Raw genomic sequence first — 11,390 nt, 5'->3', positions numbered from 1 at the left:
TAATGGCAAGCACACACGCACACACACACAACACACACACACACACACACACACACACACACACACACACACACACACACACACACACACACACACACACACACACACACACACACACACACACACACACACACACACATACACACACACACACACACACACACACCGTCATAATCACACATACACACACACACATGCACACATGATCAGGGTCTACATTAAGGTGTTTCTGTTTTGCCTCTGTAACATGTTTCAGGGAAGAGTCACAAATTAGAAGAGTTGTTATAGCATTGTATTTTTTTCCCTCATTATTTGTTTGATTCTTAATTTCTTGTGATTGCTGAGAAATCGATGAGATGTCTCCTTGTGTGTCCCGTGTGCTGTGATTCAAGATCGATGTTCTGCCCTCTGGACGCATCCATCCAGCCGTCTTTGTTTTCCCCATCCCCTCATCATGCAGAGAGAGGCCGAGTGCCACTCATGTTGCTCCCTCATCCTTTCAGCAGTTGACACAGGTGCCGAGCTCTGTATGTACGAATTAGACATCAGAAATTTGCATTAATAGCAGCATTTTTCTTTTCTCAAAGATCGTATTCCGAAGACACAAGTAATTCAAAATCAGTGGCTAAAGTAATCCATGGAATTGCAATGCATTTCTGCAAGGTGTAATTTCCATTTCAAGATGTGATTGCATGCAGTTGCTGAGTGAAGTGAATTGGAATAATCATTTTAGTTCTCCCCTAAATTGATTTTTTACGATCTTCAGCTGGATAGAGCCTATTTTGACCTGCTTGAATTGGTGTTGACTATTTTCCATCGAGTTTTGATCTCTAAGGTTCAGACAGTTGATCTTGTCTAGTTTTACATTCCAGGAGTTTTGCAAATCTTCTGGACAGCTAGTTCCCTATTCAGATTTCACAATGAATTAAATGTTAAATATTTATCCATACCAAGTCTTACTAAAGTACATAGTCAAAGAAAATACAAAACATGCAGTAGCACAAAGCATTTCCTTAAATTAAAAACAAAACATAATAATAGTAACTTGCAAAATAGCAAATGTCTTATTATAAACACATCCTTGACATGCTTATAATCACACTTGTCTCAAGAGTTCTGATGACAAAGAAGAAGCAGTTTGATGCTGATGTAAATCATGTCTGTGCGACAGATGCAATGCAATCTCTGGAAACACAAAGAAAGGGCGGGACGGTACGGGACGGGAAAGAGCGCGTGGACGGCGCGCCGTCGACAGCTGGTGTCCCCCAGCATCGGGCATCAAGAGGAACAGCACGTCAACATTAATAAAACGCTGTTTCCATTTATTGATCTGCACTGTGCAGTATGTAAATACGCAGCCCTTAAGAGACATCATGTGGTAGAACCAACAGAAGGAAGAAGGACTGTGAGTACAAATGTGGAATAATAAATAAAAAAGTTTTATTCTGCACCCGGCCCTCAATTAAATACAATGTTCGGCAAAGGCTTTTTTGGGGGAAGCAGATCATCTTAATGTCTTTCTCCCTATATTCCACGGTTTTAAATTCTATCAATGAGGTGAAATTAAAAGAGCATGTGAGTGACTTTCAGTGCGAGTTGACTGAGCACACTTGGCTGCTCATTTTCTCCTACTTTTTGCTTGGAGCAGGGGCACACTGACATGACCGAGGCTGAGCTCTCTCTCTCTCTCTCTCTCTCTCTCTCTCTCTCTCTCTCTCTCTCTCTCTCTCTCTCTCTCTCTCTCTCTCTCTCTCTCTCTCTCTCTCTCTCTCTCTCTCTCTCTCTCTCTCTCTCTCTCTCTCTCTCTCTCTCTCTCCTTCCTCCCGCCATTTAATTTTCCAATCCACTTCCCCCACATAGTTAGGGAGATGTGAGTTTTGCTCTGGTTTGATACACCATCTAATGAGAGCCACTAAGAGACCCTGTTGAAATCATTCCGTAATAACACATTCGGAAGCCTCCAAGTGATGAATATTTGGAATTTTTCTTATTCCTCCATATTTTATGGTTTATTGATATTTTATTTTATTTTATTCACCTTACTAGTCCCACACACATACACACGCACACACACACACGCACACGCACACGCACATTGTGTCTCTATATATTCTCTATGCCTATAAAAAACAGTAAAAAATATGTAAAATGTCTTATAATGAATGTAAAATGCCCCCCTGCTTCTCCTGGGACCATTCTTTTTTAAATATATTTTCTTCTAAATTGTTCACACGCCTAGCATGAAAATCTGTAACGCTTCACCGTATCTGGGACTGGGGCTTATTGGCATGCAAAGCAATAAATGAGAATTAACTCTTTATTATAGTGCATGTATGACGCAACGCCCTAATGCACAGAATGCGCCGCAGCATTACCCTGTGTCATACACTGTGCCTTTATTGATTCATACCTGACACAGTCCGCATTTTAGAATACACAAAACACTCTGCAAGAGAGAGAAGAAATAGTGCTCTGGGATTTAATTTTTGTGCCACGACCCCCCCCATTGCCCCCCCTGTCGAAACCCCCCGCCAACCCCCCCCCCCCCCCTCCTCCCTTAAACCCCCCCGTGGACCCCCCCGTGGACCCACCGTGGACCCCCTCCTGGAGCACCCCTTCGCCCCTCGTTGCCCCCCCAGCCGGACCACCGCTCGCTGCTGCTCGGAATGTGGGTTGGCGTCCGCACCTCTCTCCTCTGTCGTGAGATTGGATCTGTGCAAATACATGTTTATGCAAATGTCCCAGATACCGCCCTCTCTCCGCTCGGGGGGCGAGCGAGGGAACAGGGGCTGCATTCTGACGAACCGACCGCATAAGACTCCCCCCACCCCCCCAGAGAATGGCGTCTTGTGATCTATGAATTCCCCCAGTAGCTCTAAGAGCCCCTGCTCCTGCCTGACATTTCCAGGCTCCCAGAAAGCTTATTTCTGAGCAGGTAAAATCCATAATGTGTGTCAATGGTATCACACAGCGGAGCGGGGGGGAACAACCCCGGCCTTGGTCGGGAGTACACGGCCTCCTATGAGGGAAAGAAAAAACGGAAATGTTTGTTCTTACCTTTGTCATCATGCCTGCCCCCGGGGCCACATACCATAATACTGCTGCCCGCTGGGGCCGACACAAGGGATCCGCCGTCTGCGCAGGGGGGTCCTTAAAACAACAATACTACAACAGAAACATTGGGATGGATGTCCTCCTTTCAATTATTATATTATAATCTATGTATGTAGAGTAGACAGTAGCACACTGGCTAAAGCTGTCTTTGGAATGAAGCAGGAACCAACAGCAATTGACCTTGAGTTTGAGTTACTTCCATACAAAGTGAGTCGGAGGTACAAACACACACACACACACACACACACACACACACACACATCTTTATTAATGATATGCGTCCCGTCCAATGCAAAAGAAGAAAGCTAAGGTTTTATTGCACTCTACATATTGTCCACACTTTCAGATTAATTGTGCTTTTAAGGATTTGCAAAAATATACAAACAAACTCACACACACACACACACACACACTCTCACGCACACACACACTGTGGCATCCCGCCCCTGAAGCCTCGGCCGTCACGGGCCCGAGGGACCGTGACGGCCGGGGTATACCGCCGCCACCCACCAGCCGGCGACGGAGAGCACCGGGACCGTCCCCCCAATCAGCGGGATGGGGGACACCTGGCGGGTGGCAGGAGGAGGCGACGGACCCGGAGCACGGGAGAAAAAGACACACGCATGGACTGCAGAGGCTGGAGGCTCACGGAGACCCAAGCGCACCCTTGTCTTATCGGACCCTTGAAATAAACGCAGAGAAACGGCTTAAACTAACCGCTGCCTTGTGTCGTAACTCTGAACCCCGGGACAATCTCCAAGCCGGATACCACAACACACACACACACACACACACACACACACACACACACACACACACACACACACACACACACACACACACACACACACACACACACACACACACACACACACACACACACACGCACATGAAGAATGAGATCTTCCAGAGAAGTACATCCAATGTTATTTGATCCTCGTACTCAACGCAGCTGCATGGCCGTGCATTCTGACAGTGGTAATTACTGCTCTCCCTCTGATCTCAGCATTAGTCTACCTCCACAGGATCGCTTGTGTCTGTTACGTATGATGCAACCTTTCCCTCAGCGGGGGGGGTGTCTGTGCCTGTGTGTATCTCTGAACCTGTGTGTGTGTATCTGCATGTGTGTACAGGCCTGTGTACACCAGCCTGCCATGTGTGTAAAAGGGAAGCATCAGGAGGCGAGATGCGTTGGGCGTCCCGCCCTGCCACGGTGTGGCGAGCGGCTGACAGAGCGGAGAGGAGACCCGACCTGGGAGAGCTAATGCCTTGTGGCACCGAATTACATTTGACCAAGTGGACATTTGAAAAGTAAGAATAAAAATCAATTGATCGATGAGCGCAGTGGTTTCCTCAGTGTAATTAATAGGCAGCTAATGGCCCTCCGGTGGTCTCCCTGCAGCCCTCCGATACGGGGAGGGGTTGGGGGTTAGTGTAGAGGGGGTGAGTGGGTGGTGGTGTTGGGGCTGTGTGTTAGGGCTGAGTACCTCCATTAGGATCCTGTTGGCCCCCTGAGACCCCGGGACCCGGTAATAGACCTTGTATTGGATGAAGAATGCATTGATGGACATGTGTTGACCTGACTATTGACTGGGAGAGCGTGTATTGATTCATGCAAAAGGCAGCGGGATTTGGGCTGTTATAAGTGCACATGCGCACACACACAATCACTTTCACAGATAAACACACACACACGGAAACACGGACCCACGGACATGGACACACAGACACACACGCACACACAAACACACAGTCGCAAACTTACAGATGCACATACTATACATACATACAAAAGCAAAACGTAGAAATCTAAAAGTATCCAAAAATGTATGAATAGAAAGAAAATTAATTAGAAAAGCGATGTCAAAAATAAAAAAAAGATCTAAGCATTGCTTAATTTCCCCCTGGATTAATTGTTCTTAGAAAGCATTGCTGAAGTGTGCCAGTGCATATCATTAACCCCTCTGGAACTGTGGAGGACACACTGGACCTGAAGTTGTCCAAGCACAGAGAGAGAAAGAGAGTGAGAGAGAGAGAGAGAGAAGGAGAGAGAGAGAGAGAGAGAGAGAGAGAGAGAGAGAGAGAGAGAGAGAGAGAGAGAGAGAGAGAGAGGGAGAGGGAGAGGGAGAGAGAGAGAGATGAGGTTGTGCAGCTGGGAAACGGTCGATACGACAGCACACCACACTATTGGGTTTCATAACTTTTACACGTATTCTACTGGAGACGAATGAGAGGAGAAATATTCCAGTGAGAGAAAAAAATCAAAATAAGAACACAACAGGAACATGGGGTGCTGGTGTATTTGGGTGCATGTGAGTAAGAGAGGACGAATTATACGTGCATGGAAACATCCTTGTAGATGTGTGTGACTGAGTGTGTGTGGATCTGTGGATCTGTGTGCACGTGTATGTCTACCCAATTGTATGCAAAAATTCTATCTTGTTTGCATGCCCTTGTAACCAGGGCGTATTGCACACCCACTAAGTCTATATACCTGTGTGTGTGTGTGTGTGTGCGTGTGTGTGTGTGTGTGTGTGTGTGTGTGTGTGTGTGTGTGTGTGTGTGTGTGTGTGTGTGTGTGTGTGTGTCTTTGTTTGTGTAAGTATGTGTGCAAGTGCAATTTGTGTACAAGAGTGTGTTACAAGTGTATTTATATCTGTGTGTGTGTGTGTGTGTGTGTGTGTGTGTGAGCAGGACTTGTGTGAAGGCAGGTTTTAAAGCACCCTGCCTCAGATATTGGACAGGCCTCCTCCTGTATAATGTGACGGCTCCGCCTTTGGTATGAGTCATTGATTACACATCAGCTTAGTATGCTGCAGTGCGGACCCCCCTCACATCTGCGGTGGAGGGGTAACCGAAGCCCCCTGCCCCCGATCGATAGCAGCAGGCCTGTGAAGCTCTCCGTCAGGCCCCTGGTTCAGGACTGCTCTCCTCTCGGCCCCAGCCTAACCTCCTCTGGGGCCTAACCTCCTCTCGGACCTAACCTCCTCTGGTCTAACCTCCTCTGGTCTAACCTCCTCTAGGTCCTAACCTCCTCTGGTCTAACCTCCTCTAGGTCCTAACCTCCTCTGGTCTAACCTCCTCTAGGTCCTAACCTCCTCTGGTCTAACCTCCTCTGGGTCCTAACCTCCTCTGGGGACTAACCTCCTCTAGGTCCTAACCACCTCTGGGGCCTAACCTCCTCTGGTCTAACCTCCTCTAGGTCCTAACCTCCTCTGGTCTAACCTCCTCTAGGTCCTTACCTCCTCTGGTCTAACCTCCTCTGGTCTAACCTCCTCTAGGTCCTAACCTCCTCTGGGGCCTACCCTCCTCTGGTCTAACCTCCTCTAGGTCCTAACCTCCTCTGGGGCCTAACCTCCTCTGGTCTAACCTCCTCTAGGTCCTAACCTCCTCTGGTCTAACCTCCTCTGGGGCCTAACCTCCTCTGGGGACTAACCTCCTCTGGTGCCTAACCTCCTCTGGGGAATAACCTCCTCTGGGGAATAACCTCCTCTGGGGTCTAACCTCCTCTGGGAAATAACCTCCTCTGGGGTCTAACCTCCTCCGGGTCCCGGTCTAACCTCCTCTGGTCTAACCTCCTCTGGTCTTACCTCCTCTGGCCTAACCTCCTCTGGGATCTTACCTCCTCCGGGTCCCGGTCTAACCTCTCCACAGGGAGGTGATGAGGAGCTCATCGCTCTAATGAGGAGTCAGCGTTTAAACTGGAAGAGGGAAACAACGGTCAGCCCCGCGTCCCGGGGCAGAGGGAGGTCTGGGCGAACGGGAAGATGGGGAAAAAGGTCCGGGTGAGGAGGGGGAGGGGATGAAAGCTCTGGGTGAGGGGGGGAGAAAGGCCCGTAGGGGAGGGGGGAAGAAAGGTCCGGGTGAGGAGGGGCAGGGGATGAAAGGTCCGGGTGAGGGGGGGGGAAAAAGGCCCGTAGGGGAGGGGGGGACAAAGGCCCGTCGGGGAGGGGGGGAGAAAGGTCCAGGTGAGGAGGGGGAGAAAGGTCCGGGTGAGGAGGGGGAGGAAGGTCCGGGTGAGGAGGGGGAGGAAGGTCCGGGTGAGGAGGGGGAGGAAGGTCCGGGTGAGGAAGGGGAGGAAGGTCCGGGTGACGGGACGGTGGGCGGGGCTAACACTGATTCATAGGGGAGGTGGAGCTGTTTCTATGTATGTTTGTTTTGTTCTTCACATCGTAGGCATCGATTTTAAATGTATTATTGCTTCTCACCTTGCTGTGAACTACGAAGGGGATCAGCGCTTAAGAGCTATCAAATTGTTGACTTTAAAACCAACGTTACATTGAACTTTTTTCTTTATTAATACAAATCCGTCTTTCAGAGCATTTAACCTAACATATTGGAAACAGTTTGTGAAATAGGAGCTGCCAATGCCCTAATTCTAATACGGCACGATATGTTTCATGTGTGAGCAATTAATCACTGCAATTGACAGAAACAGATTCACAGCTAATTAAAAACGTAATTGCGTGCACTTTAACCATTTAGAAGAAGATTCATTTGAAGCCATTAAACATCGTCCAAAAACCAGATGTTCATTAAATGATGTCGATACAAACGTCATTTTTCAATAGATTGCCAGAATACGTGCTTACAGTAACTCCAGGGTAATTCATCCCTTAAAGCGCTATAATTGATTTAAGCCTGCAAAAATAGCCCATCCCGCAGTGCAATATTATACTGCAAATCTGGAATGACAATGAGCTGTTAGTCTGTCGCTCGCCTCCTGCTCAATTGCTGTTATTACATCATCTCTTTCTAAACCAGCAATGAATCGTTCCATTTTCGTTTTTAATTTTGTCTGTAGCATAACAATGCTGATGAGTCTGGCTCTTTGTAATCAGGTCAGGGAAACGAAAAAACATCACTTGGCACCATTGCCATGGTCTGGAAACCCTGCCGTCTCCAGAGAATACCAGAATAATTCCCACTTTTATATCTTCTTTCTCTTCTTCCCCCAATTAGCTCCTGCTGTGCGATTCATTGTGTGTTGTGTGACGGTCCCTTAACAACACTTACCCATGCTAGTTATTAATCAGTTCCTCATGTTAGGCACCCAATTCAATTTGTTGCTTTCAGTACGCCTGTAGAAACTGGAGAAAGAGAGCCCTTTGTGAGGCTTCCTACTAATTATGTATGATTTTTGCTGATTTCCTACTAATTATGATGAATATATTACATATTCACTTTCAAATGACTGAGGAAATGAATGAGGAAACTCACATATCACACTGAACAAACGTAAGCAGCAGACTGCAGCAGACTGGATTGTAAAGAAAATACCCCTGCTAAGCATCCCCCCAAGGGACTTGGCCATAAATAAAGCTGCAGAACAACCTTCATAAGTATTCACTATTTAGCCTTTAGGCGTGATGCTAGTAGTTAGGCTTCAATAAGGACCATAACTTTTGGTTATGGTATCTAACACGGGACAGTTCATTTAAAAATATTAATTCAATTACAGCTTGCAAGAAAAGTAATTTGCTCGTTTGTGATCAAATTAACAAGAACCGGCTAATTGTTTACATAAAGAATAGGCTGCCATGTTGTTTTCCTCATTACTGCTGATTCCCCAATGAAACGAGCCAAGCAGGTTTCAGCTTTCTCCCTCAACGCAGAGGGGATAGAAAAGTGTTCAAATATTTGGTGAGGGTGGATTCTGCTGACCGCAGAAACAAGCCTATTGGACTTGCTTTCAGAGTAAGAGCCAAGAGGTATTTGCAGGGGAAAAATATCGTCCCTTTTTGTCGAAGACAGCCAAGCACTTGAAATACCGCAGAATAATGCCGACCTTGTGCTTTAATTACTTTTTTAAAGAGTGTTGGTCCAGAGGAGCCTCCCCGCTCCTCCCTCCCGCTCCTCTCATGTTGCATCAAGAGCTCTCAGTGTGGTCTGACTAGTGCTGTGACACACAAACATACACACATACACACACACACACACACACACACACACACACACACACACACACACACACACACACACACACACACACACACACACACACACACACACACACACACACACACACACACCTTTATAATGCCCTCCCCCCCTTTTGCCCCCCGCTCACAAAAACACCATGAGTATGAGTAGTTGAGTCCAAAGGGCTTTACCAAATTGTCGCTGCTTGTACCTTTGTCTCACCTTTCAATTGGCTCTGAATCCGACCAATGGGGCATTCCCACGTCTCTGTGAACAACAGAGGATAAAAGTGGGGAGAAAGGAGAAATGGATACTGCAGTAGTGTGAGGAAAAGCAAAGATAGAGACAGGAATGAGGCGCGAGAGATATATCGAGTGCCTTTGAGAGAGAGAGAGAGAGAGTGAGAGTGAGAGCAAGAGAGAGAGAGAGAGAGAGAGAGAGAGAGAGAGAGAGAGAGAGAGAGAGAGAGAGAGAGAGAGAGAGAGAGAGAGATGGTGCAACTGAAAGTCACTTAAGAGAGAGGCAGGTGAGCGACGAAGAGCAAGATGGGCTTTTAAATAGAGTTCTCCTTTGAACAATGCACAATTCATTCTTCTCATATTCTAATACATGTGCCGGCCAGATATCAAGACATTCTCTTCTTTAAAAAAAAATGTAACACAGCAACCCTAAATGTAACGATAAATTAAGGAAATCCTTTGGGTTTGACATGATATACTTAACGTATGCGCCGCGCGCTGAAGACACTCACTATACATCGCCTGAGGGGTGGGGTGGGGTGGGGTTGGGGGCTGCCGGGGGGGCGGGGGGCAGCCCGAGACCTTGCTCTGAGCAAACACAGCTATCTAACCTTGTCGCTCCTCATGGAGGAGGCGAACGGGAGGGGAGAAGTGTCCGCTTCATTCACTAGGTGGCAATCTAGTAACACAGAAGCTGCAGCGCTGCGGTGTGCAGAGAAATAAATAAGTGGGAGAACGCCCTGCATGCGTGCATCAAGATGATGAGGACTCTATGGATTAACAAGACTGGCGCTTTTACAGAGATATCTGAATTCATAATTTGATATATGAAAACAACAAGGACACACTTTAATATTGAGATATACAGGTGTTTGCTGGCGGTTTGTTCCGTCTTTCCCCCTTTCAGCATTTTGATGGGTCCCAGGTGTGTGTGTGTATGTGTGTGTGTGTGTGTGTGTGTGTGTATACGTGCACGTGTGTGTGTGTGTGTGTGTGTGTGTGTGTGTGTGTGTGTGTGTGTGTGTGTGTGTGTGAAATAGGGGGGCGGTATCTGTAAATGGTGCATTATGTTGCCCCAACTGAAGCTCCACTTCCTAGACATCAGCAAAGCACTTCTAGTCAAAGTCTTTTCGCCGATCGATGAAATCCTCCCTTGATGATGAAGCTGAACAGGCATCTTTGATAAATTGATTCCAAATCAATCCCACTGTTTTACCCCAAACCCCGCGTCCAAATAACAGTGAACAGGGTTCTGGCTAAAGCAGTTCAACGTCGATTCAACAGCGTTTTGTAAGCGGGAATCGAGTGTGACTGTGACTACCCTTCCAGCACGTTGTCTGTACGAATAGTTTACGGGCTCTCTGCCTTTAGTCTAAAGGTCTGTCTTACATTTCACTCTCAATATCCGCCCCATTGCACTGTGGCAGACAGAAGTGAGTATTCTATATTGTTGAACAACTTTGTTGTTGAACAACAACTAAACGCTACGACCAGTGATGGATAGGAGCTGAGAAGAAAATACTTATGGCTGAAGCACCTTCTCATGAATTCCCTTTCCTTAATTTTGAAATGTGATCGAGTATTTTAGGAAATAAATAAATAGGACGCGCCCTTGGAAAGCCAGAGGACATGGCCTGGTGTCCTAGTTACGACCACGGCAACTACAACACAGTTTAACTGAACCAATTAGAGTCTAAAATTAAAGGATAGGTAATGTTTGCTTGAGTTTAAGTTACTGTCTTAAAATGTTGATTTTTCTACATGTAGGCATTTTTCTTGATAAATTGCGCTCATTTATTTAGAACAAAGTTATATTGAAAGTTGTCTTTTTAATCTCAAATCTTTCTAATCTACCTAACTATGGACCTGCCTGGTATGTCATCTATCTATCTATCTATCTATCTATCTATCTATCTATCTATCTATCTATCTATCTATCTATCTATCTATCTATCTATCTATCTATCTATCTATCTATCTATCTATCTATCTATCTATCTATCTATCTATCTATCTATCTATCTATCCATCTATCCATCCATCCATCCATCCATCCATCCATCCATCCATCCATCCATCCATCCATCCATCCATCCATCCATCCATCCATCCATC

This window comes from Gadus macrocephalus, chromosome 10, assembly GCF_031168955.1.
Source record: "Gadus macrocephalus chromosome 10, ASM3116895v1".
Classification (NCBI taxonomy): Eukaryota; Metazoa; Chordata; class Actinopteri; order Gadiformes; family Gadidae; genus Gadus; species Gadus macrocephalus.
The sequence above is the reverse complement of the archived record's forward strand: the minus strand, read 5'-3'. Positions refer to the sequence as shown.